Genomic DNA, 23,171 nt, shown 5'->3' on the forward strand with positions numbered 1-23,171 from the left:
AACTGTTCTTTTTAATGTGGCAGTGCCATTTTTGAAAATGCTTACAAACACATACACTATCAATTTTCCCTTTTTATACTACTCTCCTCATTTTATAATAATAGTGAAGACTTGAGTACTATGAAATAATGCATATATGAAAACATGCAGTTGCTCAGCCATGCAAACCCATGCCGTGACGTTTTTGTGCTTATGTTAATGCTAGAACTCTGTGGTTGGAGTCAGCAGAGCCTTGGTGACTTTTAAGCACATTGCTCCTCAACATTTGCCAATCCCACTCTTTGAGTTGCTGTGGTTCCTAAACGGTTCCACTTTTCAATAATACCACTCACAGTTGATTGTGGAATATCTAGGAGGGAAGAAATTTCACAAACTGACTTGTTGCAATGGTGGCATCCCATTACAGTACCAGGGCAACCCATTATTTCACAATTGTTTCTAAAGGCCGACTGCATGGCTAGCTGCTTGATTTAAGGCACCTGCAGCAATTGGACTGAATAAAACACCTGAATTCATTAATTAAGAGGTGTGTCATTATACGGACATTATACGGCGGAGTAACCAAACAGGAGGCAGGACTTAAACCAAAACAAAAAGGCACATGGAGTGGGAGGAGCCAATCGTGACAGTGTATATATAGTTTAATGCAGACTGTCGGTGGTCAGGGCCAAATATATAGTGTATATCTATATAGTGTATATCTATATAGTGTATATCATCGCTCTGCAAAATAAAAAGTAAAAACCATGTATCTCCATGATGGTGACTTTTACAGGAAAGGGAAAACAGTTTTAATATTTAATGTAAATGATTTTTTATTTGATATTTGATTTTGAACAATCTCTCAATCTCATTTCTACATAATAATGACTAACTAAGCATTAAGGAAAAGAGCAAATAACTGCTTAATGATTTTAAACAAGATGTAGACAATTACTGAGCAGCTTAATTATTAAGGATTCTTTTTGTGAAGCTAAATAAATTCTTAACATTTCATGTTAGATCATTTCTGAGGTATTAGTATAAATTAACTAAACCATTATTAACAAACTATAATTAATCATTAGGTTTGCCATACAGATGATATAACATATTGGTTATTCCTATGTCACTATGTAAACTGTTTATATTTGCAATGGTCCCATTTATCAATGCAAGTGTAACTATTATATAATCATTAACTGCCATAATGATTAAGTCGCTGCTTATTAGGGCCTGTTATTATAAAGCACTTGAAATTTTTTTTTACATTTTTACTTTTCATTTTTCTTAGAAACAGTTCTTTCAGGGGAAGTCTACAGACTTTCCGAAATTTCTGCACAATTCCCTGGCTCAGGTGTAGGCAAAGCCATGTGATGTAAAATGCTCCATTCTAGAGAAACTCACTCAGATTACTTTACAATGGTGGTGATAGAAACCAGAGGTTATGCTGTCTGCCACACAAATATATTTTATTTAGTATTCAGTATGCATGTCTTCTGAGATTTTGTATTTAATGTTGATGATGATAAAATATTAAATAGTGGTAAATATGAAAATAATTGTAAGTTTTCTTTGGGGACCAACAACACCCTATGCACATCTCTCCACCATGAATTAATAATGTACCAGGCAACGGGTTCATGACCATTTCATGTAAAAACTTTCGGTGTGGGAGCTTTTAGAGGCATTGAACTCTTCAGATGTCTGGTTCCCATTTCTACTACTGGGAAAAATTCGGAATCTCTACAACAAAGCATTTTACATCAAACTACTCTGAATTTTACTTTTTAAATGTGCGGAATTCCTTTTCAGACCTGTGGAATTCACCTTTAAATCCAAATGTCTTGATTTTTACAAACACAATTCATTCAGGTGTGTCCAGACTTCTGACTGCTACTGTACATGACTTTTATGATGACACAAGCAGGTTTTGCTATTTTTATATGATAAAAAAAAGAGAAAAGAAACAATTTTGGGATTGGAATAAGCTTTGCCAGTTTTCCCAGCAGCATCAGCAGCGTTCAGAAGTTATCTGATGGAAGAGGATGATGTCAGTCTTAGACTGTGCAGATTGTTGGGCTAGCACTGCGAAGGGGATTTTCACACTCGCGCTGCTGAGACGGCACAGAGGAACAGAGCAGAGAGACAGTGCTGGCAGCCCGCGCCTCAGGAAAGGAAAAAAACCCTTTCTATTACTGAGACACTGCTAAGCTCTCACACGAATCTGATGCAGCTACTGCACCTTGTGTTTTTCTTCCAGGGCTGCTACTGTAAGCCTAAGTGTAGGCAAAAAAACAACCGCAGGCCGATCAGCGAGAAACAAAGTGTGAGCAGAAACAATCAACGTGTATTATTTGAAGGCGTATTTCAGTAGTTTGAACTGTTTTTGTCCTTGCCAGTTCTCCCAGTTCTTACTGCTACTGTATCTAACTAACTAACTGTATCTAACTGTATCATCATACTGGAGTACAAAGGCTATTAATGCTTCCTCTGAGGTGTGGGATCTCAAAACAGTGCCATTCTGACATTTTAGAACCATGTGGAACTGACGATGCACTTGGAGAGAAGCTCTCAACCTGTTATGCACCCAAGGGCATCAATGGACAGTGTCCAGTCCAATTCCTTTCAGTATATGACCAATTTTGTTGCCCACCATATAGACCTAAGATAAGTACAGATTTGATCTATTTGAGCTATAAACCGTAAAACTGATTTGTATGCAGTTTATAAAAGCGTTTTCACACTATTCCTGAATATTTGAATCTGCGCACATAGGCCTGACTTTGGTGGGAGGAGCCAGGTATGTTTTCATGTAGAATTCAATCCTAATTGTGAATTGATTTAAAGGGCCAGAAAAGCTTGGCTAATTATGTTCTTAAAAACACACTTTGGACTTTTTAAATTTTGTTTCAGTAGTACAGAACACTGCTGGTGACATCCTGTATGAATTATATAAATGCATGGCCATGCTGTATTAACCCATGGGAACAAGATCGTGGCCATGATTTAGTAAGGCCTGGAAATGAGATCATGCCTTATTAAGCTGTGGTCAAGGCTAAATTATCTAATTCCAATGTCTTATTAAGCCATGGCCACGCATTAGGATCATGTGTCCACATCTCACTAAGTTATGGCCACGACTTACTTATCTTGTTACTTATGATTGTTGTGGTCAGGTGTTATTTTTATTTATATGTTGATGTCCCCAGCAGGGCTCCGTAGAGAAGTGATTGTTTCGGTAGTGACACTTTTAGCTACTTTTGAGCAGAAACCCCCCCCTGTCATCTCACAGCAAGAAGGGCCTGGGTTCGATTCCCCGGCCGGGCGGCCAGGGTCCTCTCTGTGTGGAGTTTGCATGTTCTCCCCGTGTCTGCGTGGGTTTCCTCCAGGTACTCTGGTTTCCCCCCGCAGTCCAAAGACACGCAGCCGATTGGACACGGTAAATTGCCCCTAGGTGTCAGTGAGGCTGTCTGCCCTGCGATGGACTGGCGACCTGCCCAGGGTGTATCCTGCTTCCGCCTGATGACCGCTGGGAAAGGCTCCAGCACTCTCTGTGATCCAGAAGAGAAAGCAGGTTAGAAGATGCGTGTGTGTAAAACACAAAAACTTTTGAGCAGTGACAATTATGTCAAACATGTTACACATTGATGTTCAGACTTGAGGGACAGGGACGCAGTCTCACTTCCCGCTTTAAAACGCAGAGGTGTAGCCAAAATAATTTTTTATTTGCATGTGTAGCGACATGAAACCATTTATTCACCATTTTCTGAATAAAATTTTTCATTATTAAAAGATAAATTCATGAAAATTGAAAATATTTCAACTTCAGTGTAAAGGAAATCAACAAAAATAAAATCTAAAAAAAATAGAAGTGGTTATGGTTTGGGAAAGCCAACTCCCAATAGAAAATACCATATAAATGATGATGCATATAAATGATATTTAGCTTATTACTATCTCAATTAATGCCTTGAGTTTAAATAGATCATAGCTTAATCCCTGTAAATATCTAAAATCTACATACTTTAGTTTTTACTGTGGCACTGAAATTTGAACTAATTTGGTAGAATGGTCCATATATAACAGAATCATGGAAGTAGGCAGGGTTCTCTGGAGGTTGTATGGTGGTCACATGATCTCATTTAGCTCTTCATTTGACTGGGTAGAGTAACAGATGACGATTCTCACTAGCTAGTGTTTTTTTAGAAATGGTGGTCAACTGGATTATTACATATTTTGGTGTATTGTTCAGTAACTACAGGGACTTCAATGCAATCTAATGGAGCTTTTCTTAGGTTATAGAAGTGTGTAATGAAACTTTGTGCCCACCTGTGGGCCCATGGCTTGGTAAGGCGTTGAAGACACACAATGGTTGCATTTGATCTATCAATAATCTGCACCTTTTTGCACCACCCAGTGGAAAAATACCTTGAGACAGGGGTCGCCAACCTTTCAGACACCAAGAGCCAGAAAAAAAGGCTCATTACTACTAGGAGCCACAGGCTGTATTTACACAAACATTTATAGTTTTTAAACCCATTTTACTACCTGTCATGTAGATGAGTTTAGTGAGACTTCTGGCATTCTTTGTTTTCCACAATCCGTTTCAAATCTGGCCCGTATTCAGTTGGTGCTACTCGAAGCAGTTCTTTCACATCTGTATCAGTAAGAATAGAGCCATGCCTTGATTTCACGTTTCAGGGTGGAAAATACTGATTCACAAACATAGGTTGAGCCGAACATTGACAGGAGCTTCGGTGCAGCTTGTTTTACTTTGGGATACTTCTCCACAGGCACGATTTTCCAAAATTCCAGGGTTTCCTCACTCAGAACAGACCTATCTATCATCTTCAAAAAGTTCAATCATCTCCGTTTGAGATGTAGCTTCATCTGTCACCAATGGGGGGTTTCAAACAGACTGAATCAGCAGCAAAAGGATTAACAAGGAATGCAATATGTGGCCTTTTTAAGCTGCAGATCATGGAATCTGTCCTCAAAGTTCTGGCATGCAGTGAGGCAAAGTGGCGCTGAAGATTGGAAGCTTTAAAATTGGATAACGACGTTTGGCATATCAAACAGAACGGCTTCCCTTTCCGCTCAACAAAAAAAAAAAGAATACAAATCCTGCCACTCTGGTAAGAAGGTTCTGTGTTCATCTTCATATTTTCGTTTGGCTTCACATTTTCCCGACGCTGCAGTGTTTTGGCGGTTGGTTAGCTAGTAGCCTGGCTCTGCGCGTGGTTCTGCTGCGACGTTATCCTTGCAGGGGGAGTGGCGGGGGTATAGCATCACCATGGCAACAGACTTTGGCTTCTTCCAGCGCGGAAAATATTCAGACAGTGACTCAAATACACAACGTATGCTACAAGTGTGCAACAAAAATAAATGAAATATATACATATGTATGTTATTTGGATCTTCCTGTATAAATACAGAAGAAAGAAGAAACCATTGAACCAATCATGATTAACAGTCCAGCTAGCCAAGAGCAGCTCACCCAGCCCAATGTTTTGACCAAACATTCTGAACTCTCAGTGAAAATGGCCTCGGGTTAAAACTCGACTATAACAACTCCTTTAAACTTGGCCGTGAGTAGGGCACTTGACAGCCCAGGAATTCCTCCTGCCTCCATTTAGTCCTGAAACTTAAGAGACAAATGGAGTTGAACTTATCTGCACATGGCCTGGAGCGTGAGCACACAAACTCGCACTTAAGAGTTCAGTTTTAAATAAAAGTGAAAACGCATTTATTCTGTGTGGCCCAAGGCCATGAAAATACTATGCCATCTCATAATTATTCCATTTTCGTTCTTTTTTTTTTTCCAAATCAGTCTGAGGCAAAAGAAAACACAAATACGTTGCTGTTCAGCAGAGCGGTGGAAGCCTGGAGAGAATGCCTTCTGATCAAAAGTTGAAGATGAAAAGGGTAGAGGGGGCGGACGTGGGGTCCCGAGAGAGTGATAACCATCAGAAAGCAGATTAAAGTCCCATTCATCAGTGACGAGCAGACAACCAGGCGAGCTTCTCAGTGGGAATCGTGCAGGTTTGACCTGGGATCCCACTGAGCACCTATACATATACGAAGAAAAGTGGAACAGTTCGTTTAGAAGTATAGAGTTAATACTGTTATTTCGCTATACTGTTTAAATGTTTAAACTCCATAACTGTGAACACGGCAAGTTACATAATCAGTTGTGTAACTTGGGTGCAGGTGCGGTTGTGTAACTTCAGAAATCAGCCAAGATCAAATGATTTTTAATTTTTTCTTTTTTGACCTAAATAACTTGAGGCAGTTAAGTGCACTCATGCTATTTTTAAATGCTGTTGCTAGACCTATACCAATATTTCATAGCATATGCATAACTCCTTGTGTTCCACAGACAGTTTCATGTCATTTTCCATGTAGCGCTTGATTTGATATTGTGTTATTTTGAAATATAATAGTTTAAGAATTTAGAAGGTCAGTTTGGCCCATTAAAGAGCAAATAATGTTAATTATATTGCAACTTTGACTAATAGGGAATTATGTGCTGGTGTGTTTTATGTGTTCCTTTATTCCACACATGGTGAGTTTTGGGTTTAAAGCCGATTTCTCTATAATCGACCATTAATATTTACAACTACTTCTTGCCTAGAATTACACTTACAAATGCTTTATAGTTGTTTCTAAATGTTAGCAAACCCTGGGTCTATTGACATGTTGAATATCTACGTTAGGCTAAGCTATGTTAAGATATGTTAATTTCAGCAATAATAAATCACAATAAACAGGCCCGTCAAGTGATTTACATTTTTTAATTTCAGTTATTGGCACGACTGTGTTTAGTTAATCACAGATAATTATACATTTATTTTATTTTTTTATATTTTGAAACTTTACCCCGAAGCCTACCTCAGTAAAGTTAAAAATTAAAAATCATAATACAATTCATACAAATTTACTTATCCCCTTAAATGGCCAGGGTCCACCAGCAGTCCCAAAGTTTTATTATACACCTAAGAATAGCTCAACTAGTTTACATTGCAGTTATTACATACTAATAATAACAACAAGGCTTAGTATATAATAAGCCTGGGGTTTTAAGGGGCTAAGAAGTTCGTGCAACTGGATCAAGAGAATGGAGGGAGTGTTATTCACTCACCAGTGAGCACAACCATCACTGTTAGCTCCAACTCTAGTTTTGTCCTCCCTTTTTAATACAGCTTAGGTGATGACTGTGGCTCTCAAGGGCAACTCATAAGGTGAGTCATTGGACGTGATTTGTCCACCACAATGCAAAAGAAACACAAAAACACTATATAAAAATATCATTTTACCAAGGCTAATGCTGTTAGTGTTAGATGCATTTGCTTGCTTTTGATATTGCACACTATTAGAAATAAAGGTGCTTCATTCATCAAGGTATGAACAATGGAAATGTCCCCTCAAAGGTACAGCAGTGGTTTTAATGTCCAATTGTGTACCTTACATAAGTCTTTCCTCAGGTGAAAAGTATGCATTTGTACATATTCATAAGAATGTTTTAAAACTTTATTTTACATTTTACTTGTTTTGAATTCACACTTTAAGTGAAATTATCTTGCTGTATTTGCAGACAGTATATCTAGTTTGTATTTTCACGAGGGCCCTAGCCTACCTTGCGCAAAGACCACCAATAGAGTGGGTGTAACAGACAAGGAGCTTTCCAGAGCTGTGGGTAAGTGCCGACACACACAGGGAGGTAATGGATCGTTATTTACACAGCCCCTTAAAAGATTGGGCATATATAGCTTTTCAAAATGTTTTAAAAAGTAAATGAGTTTTGTTTGCCAGTTTGCAACAACGAAACGGCTTCTTCTTTGAAAAACGGTATTACAGCACTTATTAGCACTTTTTTCAGCCAAAGGTGTTTAAGTAACACAAAGTGATAAGAAGACCCTACGACAGAAGGCCTCGTAGAAATAAATAAAAATGAGGCAGTTTCAATGAGAATTTAGCATCCCAACTCAAGGCCTCGCAGAGGGAAAGAAAGAACCCCACACTATTTAGAATGCAGTTTGGTGGAAATTAGGATTAGACCCATGTGTTGAGGATTTGGTAAAGGCAGAGTGGAGTGCTGTAAATACAGCAGCCATCTGAATTACTAAGCCCTGCAAAAACAGAGAAACTTTCACTCTGGAGTAGAGCAAAGTATCTCATCATAGAAAGTATATTTAACAGCTCTAATTTATTTCAGCGCTCATTTACAAGTAGTCAGATGACTGCTCTGTGTGCTGAAGCCTGGTATATAATCAAGCTTCTGTTGTGCAAACCAAACGTCTTGCGCTGCGTTGCAATGTGCAGTGCAAGGTCAGATGGTTGACCATAAAATATGACAGCTGTCTTAATATGATCCATCAAATGAGGCCAGCATGACAAAACTCAAAGAGATCACAGCAAAGGGTGGATGAGAGTTTGACTTGTTCATCATTTTTCAGCAGATTTATACAGCAGTGATAAAAACTGCCTCTTTGTAACTTTTCACTTGGCTGTGCAAGTTTGACGTTCCATCACTTATGCAATGTGTGATACCTCTGACCATCTGTGGTTAGCTGTTCATCATCCATTGCTATGCAGGAATAACATTATTTTACACAAAAGAGGAGGTGTGAGGCCTACAAATCGGCCAATAAATGTCAGAACACTGTCCAAAATAAGGAGAGAACACTTCGACTAATACTAATTCCTGCTAGCACCATTGTAGTAGTATGATAGTGCTGAGCTAGCAGCAATTTAAACGAGCATTGCTTGGCTGGTCTAAATGAACCACAGACATTTGTATGACTTTCTATGTCATAACAGACATTTTAGTTTTTGGATTTTAAGACATTTTAACATATATTTTACCTTGTAGCAGTTTTATTGACTCTCTCAGTAAGGAACCCTAACATACAGCTGCCATTGGCTTGCATTTTGAACATCTAGCTGAAATGCATTAGTCAGGTTACCACTTGTACTTGCAGTCAGTGGTAAACCCAGAACACCCAGAAGGCCAACTCACCAAATTGGCTTTACTCCTTGGAAATTATACTGTGAATGCCTGATTCTACTGTGAATTTATAATGAAGTTAGTGGTTAATTTGACATTTTAGGCCTTCAGTTCAACTCCTGAAGTCCTGACCAATGGGAGAGCTCACTTGGCTATATCTACCTCAAGACCACAGAAAGGAAAAAATCCTGATTGGATCGTTTTTAGTCGGCCGTTTTAAGATTTTAACTCTTCTGTTTCAAAACAAAACGATGACATAAAAGTGTTTCTGCAAGACTTTAAATCCACAAAGCATGTAAATTTTACTAAATGAAAATGTACTAAAAATTATGGACATGTATTTTTTTATTTCACAGAAATCATTAGGCCTTCCTAGAAAGCCCTGAGGATTCCCCACTGCCCCTATATTTATACATCACCCTCTCTTTGACAGATTCTGACACAGGCTAGGTGACATTGACCAATTACCACTCCTGCTCAGGAGAAATGCTACATTGCAGCATTATCAGCATTTTCCAGCTGTGCTGATGTCAACCATTCTCTGAACGTTTAACTACCACGTCTTGCTGAATTACTGTTCCACAGGGCCAACTAGATTAATGCTGCTTTGGACTTCTTTAATGTCCTAACCACCAAAATATATGGTACTGAACATAGGGTTGTCAATAATTGGTTCCTCGGACATGCACGGACCATTGTTGCCCACACACTTTCATTCAAGACTCACAAGAGACATAGACTGTTATTGTGTTAGAATAATAGTGCCAAGACGTACCATTCAGTAGACTGTAGATTCAATGATCTGCAGCCAGTGATAAATTGTGAGCAGTAAGCCAGCTTTCTCAAAGAAATAATGCACTGAGCCAATCATTCAATTACTCATACAACACAAAAATACAAAAGTTCCATTAGGGCTCAAACTGTAAAACAGCCTATAAATGACCGTTCCAGCCAAATAACACCTACAATACGGTGGAAGCACAGTAGGGATATGTACTTTTCTTACGATGGCAGTGTGGAGCTCTGCACAAAAGCCTCTGCGCTTCAGCTTTCCAGTCAAACAGCCATTAAATAAGTTAGTCATTTTTTTATTGTTATGAAAAAGAAGGTAGAAAACATTTATCTGAAAATTACAGAGAAGCCTCAACAACTAAACATAATAACAAAATTTCAATATTGAGACGCAATATTATTCCTTCTTTGTACCCCTATCTCTTGTTTGGAATTGAGCTACAAGGGGTAGTGGTTGAAATATTGCCCCACGAAATAGGACAACCCTCAAAAAACAAACAAACAAACAAACAAACAAACATTGCTTCATTAACAGCTACTAGCACTGCTCTGTAGGCGACCCGGCCCGTCTTCAGTGATAACACTAGCAGAGAAGGGTAAAGTTCAGTGACCTCACTGCTGGGCTTTATTTACATTTAGGGCATCATATGCTTTCTAGGAGGGGGTGTAAAATAATTAGTTACTATCGACCACCACTAATTCTTCTGTGATACGAAGCTGAAGTCAGCTATTCACCATCTTCTTGTTTGAATTTACCCGTTCCACCTTAAATGATGCAGCAGTTACAATAATTAAGGTGGAACAGATAAATGAGCTAGTTACTGAAACATTAGCATGCAATTAGTGCTTTTTTGTGCTTGTTACAAAGAAAACAACAGTGTCACACTGAAAAGAGAGTAAACTAAGACAATACAAGGATTATCATGATTTTTATCATGGAGGAGATTCTTACATTTGTGGGGTTTTTGCTCGTTCGTGCAGCCATCTTGCCAGTTTTTCTTCTTTTTCATAACAACGTGAATGCGCAGAACAGAGGGCTAAACGCTAAGTGATAGAGACAAGGGGTGAAATGGGATTGGGCCTTAGTGTGTCCACGCTTTGCCTTTATTATAGCCTCCATTCTTTTTCAAGCGTCCTCTTTTTTTGAAAAGAAATCTGCAAGGATACTTTTCCAAGCTCCACCTCCAAAGTTCAGTCTTGGAAGTTTGGTTGCATTTTCTGCTTTTCACAAGTCACATAATCCCAAACACACTCAAGTCCTGGACTCTGGGATGGTCGGTCCATTGATCTGTCTATTTGCTTTTTTCAGTAATGACTTCCTTCAACTACACATCCTTTCAAACTGATGTGTCGAGTTGTCTGACAGTGGAAGGATGGACAGAAACACCTGTGGATGTTTTTAAGATCTGAAGCAAGAGTGGAGTGAGATTCTCTCTTCTCTCTCAAAGATGAAAGCTTTATCTGATGGTGGCCGTTTTTGTGGTCTACCAGGTCATGCTTGGTTGTTAGGAGTCTCATTTTCTCTGTATCTTTTGATCATTTTCTAATGACTTTACCTTATGCAGGTGGACTCTCTTGTATCTAATCTTATATCTCCTGAAAAATTAATAACCTGAATAGAACAGCAAAGTAGGAATTTCATTATGCAGTGCAACTGCCTGCTCTGCTGTGCACATGACAATAAAACTCTTGAATCTTGAATATATATAATCTCACAACAGTGCACCCCTCACATTTCTGCAAATATTTTATTATATCTTTTCATGGGACGACACTACAGAAATGAAATTTAGCTATAACTTAAAGTAGTCAGTGTACAGCTCGTATAGCAGTACAGATTTACTGTCCTCTGAAAACTCAGCACACAGCCATTAATATCTAAATAGCTGGCAACACAAGTGAGTCCACCTCACAGTGAACAGTCCAAGTTGTGCCCAAAGTGTCAATGTTTTGTGTGACCTTCATTATTATCTAGCACTGCCTGAACCCTCTCGGGCATAGAATCCACCACAGCTGCACAGGTTGCGACTGGAATCCTCTTCCACTCCACAACCCTGGCAAGGCCTGTTCCAAGTAAAACCTGTCCTGGAAAACCACTGTGTGACCTTGAATTCTATTTCTCACATCCACAGAGATTTCTTTGCCATGAGGTGCCATGCTGAATACCCAGTGGCCAGTATGAGTGAATTGTGCCCAAACCCCAAGTTTAACAGACCTGCTCCCCATTCACACCTGGAGCCTTGTAACTCTAACAAGTCACATGACACCAGGGAGGGACAACGACACAATTGGGCACAACTTGGACACGTTCACTGTGAGGTGGACTCACTTGTGTTGGCAGCTATTTAGCCATTAATGGCTGTGTGTTGAGTTATTTTCAAAGAACAGTAAATGTATACTGCTATGTAAGCTGTATACTGACTACTTTATTATAGCCAATTTCATTTCATTGTGTTGTCTCATGAAAAGATATAATATTTGCAAAATTTCTGAGGGGTGTACTCACTTTTGTGAGATACTGTATATATATATATATATATATATATATATATATATATATATAACTGATTCCATCAGCCAGTTAGGTCTCTGTGTATGTATATCTACTAATTTCTCCACAAAAACAAACATATATAATGAATACATATATAATAAATACTACAGTCACAAGAGTGAATGCTCTTTTCCGCTGTCCTAGTCATTAGATCATCTGACGGTTCATACAGGTACTTTGAAATTGTCATGATCTGAGTATTGCTGCCACTTGGACAGTGTTTAAATGGTAGTCCTTCTGAGACAATTCATCCATAACTAAAAGAGGACTTGAAAGGTCAGTGTTTGGCATTCATCCCTCTAGCCAATAACATTTGCTATTCACTGTTGGTGCGACTGTGAGTGCTGTAAATGATGCCCATTTCTCTGATGGGCCACTGGTCATTAATTTAGCATCACTGCACCTTAAACAAAGGATTTTCTACAACCTTGGGCCTTTTTACTTTTAAACAGACATTTGGTTACAGCCTACAGGCCACTGACATGGTCAGCTCAGCCTCATGCTCATTAGAAATCCCAGCGCACCCAAATTCCTGCCCTGCCTCTCACTATTCTAGCCACCTAATGATCCTCAAATGTCAAACTGGTATATTCCTAATCTCTCCACAGCTTATGTGTGGGTCAGAGCTCTGGCACATTCTGCCTGTGGACCCATTACATGGCAGAAACCACATACAGTGCAGTCCATAAGTAACTGGACTGTGACAGTTTTTGTTGTTGTTTTGACTCTGTATTCTATCCATCAGTGTCAGATAAAATACATGCTCAAGGGAATTCAAGTCAAGGAACTGACTTGACCAGTCAATCATTTAACACTTGTTGGACCCACAGTTGTTTTAGTACTGGGCTTTCCATTAGTGTACTGCTGTTTTGAGCCAATTGGTTGGATCTGAGCAGTTAACTCCTTAAGATAGAAGCGAAAAAACTGTCCTTGTCCATTAAAATTAGATTTAGATGAATGGACGCCTTATATCACCAAGTGTGCAATGGAGTGGTGTGAAGCATGCTGCCGCTGGACTGGGTTTGATGAATGTCAGGAGAACAATACATGCCTGACTGCATTGTGCCAACTTTAAAGTTTGGTGGTGGAGGGATAATGATATGGACAGATTGGGGAAGGCCCTTTCCTGTTTCAGCATGACTGTGAATCAGTGCACAAAGTAAGGGCCATAAGGGCATGGCAGGGTAAGTTTGGTATGGAAGAAGTTGACTGGCCTGCACAGATCCCTAACCTCAACTCCATCCATATATATATATATATATATATATATATATATATATATATATATATATATATATATATATATATATATATATATATATATATACATATATTAAAGTTCAGGCATGCAGTGGTGGTTAAGCAGTGTGTGCTAAGGTGTCTATGATGGATGTTGGAAACAGACTGACTAGAAGCAGCTGTTGCAGAGTCTGGTAGTTGTGGAAGTAATGCTCCAGAACCTTTTGCCAGATTGCAGGAGGGTGAAGAGTCCATGAGAGGGGTGGGAGGGGTTGTCCAGAATGCTGGTGGCCTTGTGGATGCAGTACTTGAACTTCTCAGGAGATCTTACAGTCCACTGTAGGGTCCTATGGTATGAGATTATGCAGTTCCCATACCAGCCATTTAGAGAGCTGGTCAGGATGCTCTCTACTGTCCCACTGCACAAGGAAGTGAGAATGGAAGAGGGGAGGTTTGCTTTTATCATCCTCCTTAGAAAGTGAAGTTGCTGCTGGGCTTTCTTTGTTAAATGGGTAATGATGTGCACACATATATTAAGCCTATGCCTAGACTAAAAAAAATTCCAGGGGTGATTTGTCAACAGTCCAAAATTAAACCCAAGATAACACCTTATCTATGCCTGGGAAACAAGTCGTTGTTGTTCTGGAGATATCTGTAATTGATTTACTCTGGTGTTTCAGCCTCATGGTGGTCTGCTTTGTTGCCATTGATTTTTCCTTGGTCCACATTTGGACAAGAGCAACACACTACAAATGCAAATGCCACATATAGAATCAGCTAGATACCTTCTGTTAGATGTGTTGTGCACAAATCAATGATGCAATGACACACAGTTGGCCTAGAAGCAACTGAGCAGGAAATTGTCCAATTACACAGTTCATCCAATAAAGTCGTACATATCCTCAAATTAAAGCCTACAGGATGCACTGCAACTTTAGAGATTTTATTTCATTTCGTAATCTAATGTGTCGCGGTACAGAGCCAAAACAACAAAACGTTTATGTGGCCACTAAGCCGCCTTAACTCTGTCCATGCAAGAGAAGCAGACATTTGCTGTTCTTAAGTAAAATCCAGTAGAACTTTTAAATACATGTTTAATTGCAATATTGCATGCTAATTTGTATGTCATGCACATGCACATTTACCACCTGGACTAACGGGAGGCTCTGCATGCTCTGCATCACCTCAAATCTACATCCAGCTGTTATTTGGAGAAAATACTAACTGGGCATGTGTCACACTTCTGGGTTCTCTTCCCTTGCCTAGCTTGCTCCAAGACTCAATTTCCCATAATTCCAGTCTTGATGATGTCAGCTATTCCTCCAATCACATGCAACTGCCTCATTCTCAGTCACATGAATTCTGAGTTTGTCTCAGACTTTAAATATTCCTTGGTTTGGTCTCATTGTGAGGTGTTGTCATTTCACTGGATGCCTGATTCTTATTTCTTTACTTGTGCTTTGAAACTTTTGACCTTTTTTTGGATTTTGCTCTTTTGAATTTGCCCTTCTGCTCTGTATGTTTTGTCGACTCTTGCTTGGTTTTTGGATTTCGATATTGGATTTTAGTTTTTACAATCTGTGAGCATCTTCTTGTGTTTGTGCAGTACTACAGCATGCGTGGATGTCCGAGAGAAAATGGCTGGTTTGCACATTTCTAATTATACATTTGTTTTTGTGTTTATATACACAAAGGCTCCAAACATCTCTCATATTCATCATCTGGGAAATGTTTTTTTTTTATGAAAAAGGGAAAAGGCTTCAGTAACTGCAGAATATTAATTTATTGCGAAGTGGAACATCATGCTCTCGAAATTTTCATTAAACATCAAGGTCACTGTGCAGTGAGGTGTTTAAAGGAATCTGCAGTCTCTACTGACTGTAGTGCAGTAGAAATTGTGAATTCTTCTGTACACTTGAGGATAAATAAAAAAATTGTTGTTTGCAGGAATATTCATTTCCAGTGGGCTGTCACCAATATATATATATTCAAGTTCACAATCAAGAGTACACACACACACACACACACACACACACAAACTAAATAAACTTATTTACAAACATCAAATTCATGCTAAAGCCTGAGTAGACTGATAAAACGATGTGATGATCCAATGATTTATCTCAGTACTCCTCGGCAGTGCAGTGACAAGCTCAACATGTGTTGTATTGGACTTGGGTGTGTTTTGTGGCATGATATTATATACATATTATTGACTGAAAATCACAGATACCTATTTTATAGTCTAATTTGCAAAATTTTCTTATTGGGATATGTTGAATATCTAGAAAATGTCAAGTCATTTATTATTATATTATCATTACTTTCTAGTATGGTGAGTTTAGCAAAAGTAGGACAATGTATTTTACAATGACCGCTTTTTCTTACTTCATCGTACAGGTGGAACTCTGGCTTGGGGTGTTGTGGGAACAGCTGTGGACGGAAGCAGGTGATGAAATGAAGAAAACATCAAGTAACAGCGAGGAACAGCACAAATGGTCAATGTGTTCAGTATTCAGTCATCATTGCTTTCTTCAAAGAAAACTTCTGAAAGCAAGCGTGAGCAGAAAAACACGCATCTCTTATCTCTCTTACCTAGTCTCAGTCTCTCAGTTGCCAAGCTCATTTTTTATTTTGGGAACCAGATGATCTATTCGACATGGCATCGTCCATTTTCTGCCTGAAACAGGTGTCGAGACGTTTCTCAACAGATTTTTACTGTGAGAAGTGACTCACCTACAAAGCAAAATGCACCATGACCAAAATAGTCCATTGCTAATGGTAACACAAAACTGCCTATCTAGGTCACATATGGTGTAGCGGAGAATGCTGGTAATGTGACTTTTTCTTTTTAATATGGATTTGATATGGATGCTTTACAGGACAGTTTAACAGGGCAAATGCTCGTTTTTGGAGGACTCTTTCAAAGTGCAGTGTCACACTTTCATATCTGACAGAGCACTACACTACCTGCTCGCTGCTCATTTCTTAGCACTAATGCTGGTGGCCAAATGGCCTATTACAACACTAGAATGGGAAGTTAAGTACACGTTAAGTCTTTCGATCATGGTAGAAAGCATTTTTCCAGCTCATAGACTGGCCCTGCACTTCAATTCAAGGCCTTGCATCATTTTACTATTGTTAACACGATTTATTTTTTTACTAATGTTCTCAATATTAACAATTTGTAAAGGTTTTAGAAACAGTGATGTGTAACATCCAACATAACTAGGCCTGTCACAATTATTACATAATTACCTAATCCCAGTTAGCCTTCACAGTTTTAGCCACACATGTTTACCTTACACAAACAAAATATTACTTGGGTTAGATTGAGGCAAATGCATGTAAACAAAAGTGAGCAGAGAATGCATTCAGCAACAATAACAAAAGTTTGTTATTCCATCCATCCATCCATCCATCCATCCATGCATCCATCCATCCATCCATCCATCCATCCATCCATCCATCCATCCATCCATCCATCCATTATCCTCCGCTTCTCCGGGGTTCGGGTCGCGGGGGCAGCATCCTAAGCAATGAGGCCCAGACCTCCCTTTCCCCAGCCACTTCCACTAGCTCCCTGGGGGGGATTCCGAGGCACTCCCAGGCCAGCTGGGTAATATAGTCACGACAGCGTGTCCTGGGTCTTCCCCGGGGTCTCCTCCCGGGTGGACTTGCCTGTGACACTCCCGAGGGAGGCATCCAGGAGGCATCCTAACCAGATGCCCGAACCACCTCAGCTGGCTCCTCTCGACGTGAAGAAGCAGCGGCTCTACTCCGAGTCCCTCCCGGATGACCGAACTTCTCACCCTATCTCTAAGGGAGAGTCCAGACACCCTGCGGAGGAAACTCATTTTAGCCGCTTGTATTCGCGAAGTTTGTTATTTATTTTTTCAAATAAAATATATTTTTGTTAACCAGTGGCTGGCGCTATAACACCTTATAGGACAGCACTGAGAAATGTTTGTTTATTTGGGCTTCAGCTGCTTCTGTGGTCAGTTGGGAGCCACTATGTATCACCTACTTTTGGCTCGTATGTTAAAGAACCTGTAAAATTATAAGCTAAAACATCAATTGTTCTGCTCAAGAAAGTACAACTAGAAATGGCATAGCAGCATGCAAAAACCTCAACACTCATTAAGAATGCAAAGATCTATTATGCAAATTGCAAACCCTGCCCCTTTCCCCAGTCCCCTGCATGCTGTCTGCGTTTAATCAGATCAGACACAGCATAAGCAAAAATAAGCTCTCACTGGAACTTTAAACTTCTAAGCTTCTGTCTTTCTGTCACACCAGTACCAGTCACTTGATTTCACTTGCACACATTTAAGTCTTTATCCTCTAAGCTTGCCTGTGTGCAGTCAGTGAGCCAGAATGACTGTTTAGTCTTCTTGCTCAGCTAACTTTAGCATCTGGCGCTAACAAGGATACAAAGTAAAGGTAGCTTAAGCTAACTGCTTCACATACAAAAACACAGATTTATCTGCTCAGATATGAATGTTTATTCTCTAAACTAGCTTCACGTTCTTTAATGAAACAGGAGGAACCACGATCATGTGTAAAGCTATTCAGGCTTCCTTGTAAAACAAATGTGTGCTGCTAACATCTGGTGATGTGGCTGCCAGACCATGGCATTCAATCCTTTTTGAATCCCAGTTGTGTTGCCCTCAGGATGTGAGGACTGAGGCAAATAGGAGGAGCAGCAAGCTCTCTTACTCCTTCTTGGCTTACGTGTTGCCCTTAACAAGAGCCCATTGATGCTGATTTGTCATCAGGAGCTCAGGTTCATGTCACTTCCCACGGCTCTCGATGGCACTAGGGACTCCAGTACTGGTTTTCTGCTGCCTGTCATGGCTCTGGTTAGTGTATGGCACATCTCATTAGCATACTTTAGTATACAGAAGTGTGACACATCATGAGCTTGAACCTACAAAACGAAGCTACGTAGCACCCCACAAATCACTTTTTTGGAGAAAGCCTGAGGTTTTCATGGAAAATGTGAATACTGTGCACACGTTTCATAGAAATATCAGTCTATAGAACCATAATGAGCCAGCCAGGAGGAGTTAACCATTTCAGAAAACAGGCTCCTCAGTGCAGTGGATCTTTAACAGTTGTATGCAATTAACAAAGACAAATAAATTGCTAAATCCCGTTGTTTAAAAGTGAAGTAATCATCAACTAAAATTTCATGAGCAGCTTAAACAAAATTGGTACCGCCAAATTAAATCGCGTAAACTCCTGTGTGTGATGCAGCGAAGTAATGCATTCTCTATCCCACTAAAGTGCTTGCTGAGTAAAGCCAGAAGGTGTGGAGGATTACAGGAGAACAGTGTGTGTTGTGACTGGCTGTTTAAATTTGGCGTTCACACACTTTCATGGCAGAGCTAATTAGCACCTTTCTAACTTGGCAAAAGGCTAAAAGACATACTGAGAGAAAAGATTCTACATATCATAAAGTCTGTTTACCTAAATACACTCACTTTCAGCTGGTAGTGTATGTTGCTATTATACAGATCCCTGCAGTTCTAAATAAATGGCCGGGCCACATTCAATGATATTGTAAAATACTCACTGCACACAAAGCATGATTCAGTTTTATTCTCTGTTGATGCAACAAGTTATTAAAAATCAAAGGATTATTATGTAACTTTGTAAGGAATTGCTAGATGGCTTAGCTGCAGTATTACAAACGATATTGCTTGGCCAAAGAGAACCATTAGAGTATTTGATCATATTCTGTTTTCATCATTTTAGGAATGCAATGAACTCAATGGTGTACAAATAAAATGATTACATAGGGGTCATTAATGAGAGGGGTCATTTGTGAAGTCCACAACATTAGTATTGGAGAGAGAAACCTCCAAATAAGTGCTGTTAAAGCCTAAGTAAGGTAAGGCCTAGGTAAATTAATCATTAGCATATTTATTATTGCACATGGAAAAGATAACAGTATAATAATAATATCTTTATTAATTTTCATACTGGTGGCAGCTCAACGTGTTTTAGAGACAAAGTTTAACAGTAATAGAAGAAACTGAGATTAATTTAAATTCTTATAATACAATGACACAGATTGAATTAAACAGATAAATACCAAGACATGGTGATTTAATTATATTAAACACCTTAAAATCTCAGGCTAATGACATACAATGGCTTATTATTCAGAAACTATAGGGACTTCAAAGCAAACTGGCGGAGCTATTCATAGGTTATAGAAGTGTGCAATAAAACTTTGGGCCCTGGTCATTTAATGGGTTAAAAAGATGCATTTTCAGATGTTTATTAAATGTGTGTACAGAGCTTAACTGCGAAATAAAAGGTCGGATTGAGTTCCACAGTTCAGAAGCGTAATAACTGAAAGAGTCTCTCCACATTTTCTTTTTTACAGAAGGTGTTTGCAGAAGGCCAATATATGCAGATCTAACATCACATGCGGGCGGATAAACAATCAGACAGTGTGTGCTGTAAGCAGGTGCTTTAAGATCATTTACAGCCTCAAAATCTTGGAGCAGAACATTCAAATCTGTCTTAAAAACACAGATAGCCAGTTCAGTTCTTTCTTTCTTTTTGTTTTTGTTGAGATCTGTGCTGATGCATTTTGTATGAGTTGTAAGGGATGCATTTTTGTTTCTTAGGAATCCCAGTAAGAAGAGTCTTACAGTGATCAACTCTGCTTGTCACAAATGCATGAACAAGTTTCTCTACGTCACTGTGAGACAGAAAAGGCTATACTTTAGTGATAATTCTCAAATGATAAAAAGCCACTTTAGTTACTCATTTACATGCAATATAAACAGAGCTCAGGCAGACTTTTAGCACCTAAGATCAATATTTCAGCTTTCTTGATTTAGTTGAAAGAGAGAATTTTGTGTCATCTGCTGAGAAATATCTGAAAGCGGATAATTCTGTCAACAATATCTCATTTTTCCAAAGGAATGGAAATGTACAACTGTGTGCCATCAGCATAGCTATGAAAAGTTATGTTTATGTTTGTGCTCATGTTTTGATCAACAGGGTCAAAAGCTGCACTAAAGTCTGTCTCAAATATTAATAATAATAAAAAAATAAGATGCTCAGATGTATATCTGTTTTCACATAAACAGTGCATGTATACATTTAGCTTAACTTAAAGTAAATGTGATCCTTTATATTTGTCCTTGAGTTTTGCTTTCCACTCCATCACACCAACGTATTTAGCTATAAAATAATATACGGTGGCATTAAGGCACATAATGAAGAGTAAATGGCATCATTTCAAGCCTTCAGAGGAGCCAAAATCAAAAGCTGGTGACTTTTGTTTTTATTCAACACTGATAATTTGTTGTTTTCTCCATCTTTGATGGAGTGTGGCTGGCATGACACATCTCCCCTATCACAAACACAGGCAGAGACGATGATTTTTTGGCAATATTCACAGAAAAGTCTTGTGATTAACTGCTGAACAAGTAACGTTTCAAGGTCTAAGCTTGATAACAGACAGCATGGCAGCCAGTTTTGCATGAAATTTTCCACCTCGTCACATTCCCCTCTATCACAAGTTCAGTGTGATGGAGCCATAATTATCATTGTTGCTTTTCACAAAAATATCTAAATGGTTGACTTGGGAAAATGTGATGGTAGATAAGAGCAATATGTAACTGAAACTCTTAGAACACACAAGACTTCTTGACATGAAACAATTTAGCATGTCCACTTGACACTGATGACTCCAACCTCCACACAACCCAATAATAATGCATAATTATATATATAAAAAATAATTAATAGTAATAATTAAAATAGATCCAATATTTTGAGAACAATACATTGAGTTACACTGGAAATCTGCTTATTTGTGTTTGTAAAACCAAACAAAACTCATTATAAATGTGCAAAACTAAAATGCGTCTACAGTGTAGCAGTTATTTGTGTACGATCTGTATCAAGATTTCTTTCAAACTAAAGCTGATCACGATGCAAAACCATTAGCAGTCTTACACACATGGAGGAGTAAACACATTTACACATAACCCATTTGAGTGGCAACAACCAGTGGGGAACCTTCAGGACCTTCTAGACTTTCAGAGAAAGCATAAAGATTTCTGAGGTAAAAAAATGTGTCTATAACTTTTGTTTATTTGTATTTAATATAATCATCAAATTTGTTGGATTTAAACGCTGCAGGTAATGTACCAGCACTCTTTCATTATGAAGTCTTTGTTGGAAAGAAAAGAATATCTAATTACCCACTTGAAATTTCTGCCTTCTCCACTGTAGACTGGGGTTCAATCCCCCACCTGGGCAAGCCCCCTACACTATACCAATAAGAGTCCTTGGGCAAGACTCCTAACACTGCCTTCGCCTACTCGTGTAAAATGATCAGATTGTAAGTCGCTCTGGATTAGAGCGTCAGCCAAATGCCGTAAATGAAATGAAATGAAAATGAAATGTGGAATCTAGACAGATACAGCCAAGTGAGCTCTCTCGTTGGATAGGATGTCCAATGAGAGTATTTCAGATGATCCCCTAACATAATTAGGAACTAACACTGGAATCAGCCAATCATGCTCGATTTACAATGGACGGGACTGAATTAGTGAGAGAAAAATGTCACTGCAGACCTTCTGGAAGTCTTAAATACATCACTGACTGTAAGTACGAGTGGTAGCCTGACTAACACGTTTTATTTGGAGTGGAAGCTCCATGCCAGAGCTCTGAAAGAGTCACTGTGAATTTGCTACAAGGTAAAATGTATGTTAATGTCTTTTACAAGCTTCAAGTGCCACAATGGCAAACAATGCTCATGTGTTTTCCCTTGAGTTTTGACATTTATGGCCCAAATTGGGCCTAGCTCTAATAGACACAGTTCACAACTGGAATAACGATTTGATCCACCTTAAGCCTTGTAGCCTGAAGCCCTCAAGAGGTCCATGCGTACTGTTCCCGATGGCCCGGTCAGTCTATCCATGGAAAGATGGAACATTTCTATTTACTTAGGAACACAATGGCAGTCACTGCTGACCAGACATGCTTCTTTTCCAATTTAAGGTTTGAATTAGCTTTTTAAACAGAATGTCTTCAAAAAATCATGTGCTTTTTTTTTGTAACTGTATAGAGAAACACTGATGATCTACATTATTGACCTAAAAAAAATACTTAAAAAGGCCCAACGCATCCAAGCCTCACAATAGAAATAAGACGAATAAATCGGGGGGCTTTAAAAGCGTTTTAGCAATGAATAAACAGAAAATGGCAGGGGAGAATGAGAATGATGAAAGTGGGTGCAGTCTTACTTCACAGCCCAGGGCCAATATGAAGAACCAGAGAGAACGTATGCGGGGGATGGATGTGGGGAGAAGTCTGGGTTAATAACAAAGTAAAGTTCTGCCTCAGGGACGAATGGAAGACTTTGTTAATGTTGTTTATTTATTTTCTCCTCAGTCCTACACAGAGGGGAGTTTTTTGTTGCTGTTTTTTGGGGAGTAGAATTACACAGTGCTGTTTTACAAGGTTCAAGTCTCAAGCCTTTCATGCATGATGTGTTTCCCTGCTTGATGCAGGATGAAATCACCTGGCAGTCAGTGAATATCCACCGGCCTTAAAAGAATA

General features: G+C 39.0%; 1 long non-coding RNA gene across 1 annotated transcript in view; it reads left to right on the plus strand.

The window, feature by feature from the left end:
* The window catches only part of LOC108440255, a 52,922-nt gene extending 36,754 nt beyond the window's left edge, over positions 1 to 16,168 (plus strand). The window contains exon 2 of the long non-coding RNA XR_001858820.1: positions 15,975 to 16,168. This is a non-coding gene — a long non-coding RNA (uncharacterized LOC108440255). The remainder of the gene's footprint in view (positions 1 to 15,974) is intronic.
* Positions 16,169 to 23,171: the final 7,003 nt, after the last annotated feature.

The sequence above is a fragment of the Pygocentrus nattereri genome, chromosome 27 (genome assembly GCF_015220715.1).
Source record: "Pygocentrus nattereri isolate fPygNat1 chromosome 27, fPygNat1.pri, whole genome shotgun sequence".
In the NCBI taxonomy this organism is placed as follows: domain Eukaryota; kingdom Metazoa; phylum Chordata; class Actinopteri; order Characiformes; family Serrasalmidae; genus Pygocentrus; species Pygocentrus nattereri.